This window comes from Crocuta crocuta, unplaced genomic scaffold (assembly GCF_008692635.1).
Source record: "Crocuta crocuta isolate KB4526 unplaced genomic scaffold, BGI_CrCroc_1.0 scaffold224, whole genome shotgun sequence".
Lineage (NCBI taxonomy): Eukaryota > Metazoa > Chordata > Mammalia > Carnivora > Hyaenidae > Crocuta > Crocuta crocuta.
The window spans coordinates 1442484-1445470 of NW_027529545.1; positions in this window are offsets into that span (position 1 = coordinate 1442484).

The following is a 2987-nucleotide window of genomic DNA, read 5'->3' on the forward strand; positions in this document are numbered from 1 at the left end:
CCAAATTTCCTACCGGCTCTGGATGAAAATGGACCAGCCCTTTCCACTCTCCCCTCCCCATCCACTTTTCATGTCAAAGAAAGGGTGCTGTGGGAGGCCTCAGCCTCCTTGGTCCAAGAAGCACTGGCTGCCCCCCATGAAAACCAGGGGTACAACATATGGATGTCCATGCACGGCCAGAGGGCTGACACAAGCTCGGGTGAAGGCCAGGGGCAATAGCCCCTGGAAAAGGGAAGCACTGGGAAATCCCACAGCCAGCACTGAAGGTGCTGGCACAGGGGACCCAGCGCGTCTCTCTATGGGCAACGCGAAATACACCGTCCCACCCTAAGGGCCAGAGAAGGGAACAGGGGCTCTGAGGGAAGGCCCAGAAGCAAGGGCAACAGGGGCAATGCATCATTACCTGGGCTGGCCTGGACCTGCACAGCAACCCCAACAACAAAACGGCTAACGGCCACACTGGAGGAATTGGCGAAAAAGTGTACACGCCCTCCTTTCTGAGAACATGCCAGAAATTATGTAAAATGAAAAGTGTCCTTTAAAACAGTGGAACTACTGTAGTACTTTGGGGAACTGCCCACGGATCTCCGAATCTTTGGATGTGAAAGCCAGTCTTGCAGCATGAAACACCAAGTCTCACAGCTTGTAACAGCAATGGCATGATCATTCATTCATTCATTCATACATCCTTAAAACGTGCTTGAGCATTTTTTAAATAGGTATGTATATATGTGTGTACGTATGTATGTAATGAGAGAGAGAGAATGAGATCATGAGCAGCAGGGAAGAGATAGAGAGACAGGGATACAAAGGGAATCCCAAGCATGCTCTGTGCACAGAGCCGGATGCGGGGCTCAAACCCCCGAACTGTGAGATCATGACCGGAGCCGAGATCAAGAGTCAGACACTTAACCCACTGAGTCACTCAGGCACCCTGAGCATTTACAAATATTTAAAGCCTATTATCATATAACAGACATATCAAGAAAGCACAAAGCTTAGAGCCAATGGTCCCACACAATGGGAATACTATTTGGGATTGATTCTTTTCAAAATGAAAAAAACTTGATCATTACTTGAATGTTAGGGAAATATAAACAACATAGAAAACTCTACAAAGATAAAGCTTTAAAAGCCATGTAAAGTTCCAGATCCCGGGATTATTTTGTAAACCATTTTATAATTCCTACATACAAAATAATTTCTTTACGGTACTAGGTAAAAATTTCAAAGTAGAGCGGCATGTACTTGCCGAGGTGATTTCGAAGTGAAATCTCGACCTGCTAGCACTCCAATACCGACAGTGACCTTCCCTCTGGCCCCCACCTTTGAAATGCAATGTCACTCAAGGTTTGCTGGCTATTTTGAGAATAAGCAAATCTAATTACTCAAGGCTTTTGCAAACTCACGCCACCCAGAAAAAAGTTAATGCCTTTATGTTCATTTGATTCACTTTCTATTTTTAGAGCTTTATTACCTTGAACACATGCCAGTTTGTCATATTTCTAATTTAATTGCCTACTTGTANTTCTGCTTTCAGGAGAAAACCCACCCCAAATAAGTTATTTATAAAAACACAATGACCCTTGAGCACCTGGGATACATGAATCCTTAAGACCACATATTAATACCATTTTTAAAAGGCATTGAGCTGAGAAGAAATAAGGAAAAGAAAGTATCTTTTATTAGAAACCTCATAAGAAAACAAAAAGAGATCTTAAATGAATATATTATTTGAAGTATTTTCAAGATGTTAAAATTTGTTGAAAGATTTAATTACTGACTGTAATTAAGTGATGAAGAGTTGTAATATCCACTTATGAAAAAAATCAGGAGGCATCACAATTCCAGACTTTGGGTCACATTACAAAGCCGTGGTAATCAAAACAGTATGGTGCTGGCACAAAAATAGACACATAGATCAATAGAGCAGAATAAAAAACCCAAAAATAAACCCACAATTATATGGTCAATTAACCTTCGACAAGGCAGGAAAGAATATCCACTGGGAAAAAGACAATCTCTTCAACAAATGGTGTTGGGAAGACTGGTCAGCTACATGCAAAAGAAAGAAACTGGACCACTTCCTTACACCAACACAAAAACAAACTCAAAATGGATTAAGGACCTAAATGTGAGACCCGAAACCATAAAAATCCCAGAAGAGCACAGGCAGTAATTTCTCTGACATCAGCCACAGGAACATTTTTCTAGATAAGTCCCCTGGGGCAAGAGAAAAAAAGCAAATAAACTATTGGGACTACAGCAAAATAAAAAGCTTCTGCATAGTGAAAGAAACAGCCAAAAAGACTAAAAGGCAACTTACAGGATGGGAGAAGATATTTGCAAATGACATATCCAGTAAAGGGTTAGGATCCAAAATATATAAAGAACATAGACAACACCCCCCAAAACCAAATAATCCAATTAAGAACTGGGCATAGGACACAAACAGACATTTCTCCAAAAAAGACATCCAGATGGCCAACAGACACATGAAAAGAACATCATCAGGGAAATGCAAAGTAAAGCTACAATGAGATATCACCTCACACCTGTCAGAACGGCTAAAATAAAAACACGAGGAAAAAAAGTGTTGGCGAGGATGTGGAGAGAGGGGAACCCTCATGCACTCTTGGTGGGAATGCAAACTGGTGCAGCCACTATGCAAAACAGTATGAAGGTTCCTCACAAAGTTAAAAATAGAATGGCCCTACAATCCAGCAATCGCACTAACAGGTATTTGCCCAAAGAATATGAAAACACTAATAAAAAAAGGTTATGTACCCCTATGTTTATAGCAGCATTATTTACAATAGCCAAATTATGGAAGCAGCCCAAATGTCCATCAATAAAGAAATGGCTAAAGAAGATATGGTATGTATGTATGTATGTATGTATATGTGTGTATATATATACACGCATACACACACACTCCATTATATTTATTATATATACATTATATATATATATAATGGAGTATTATT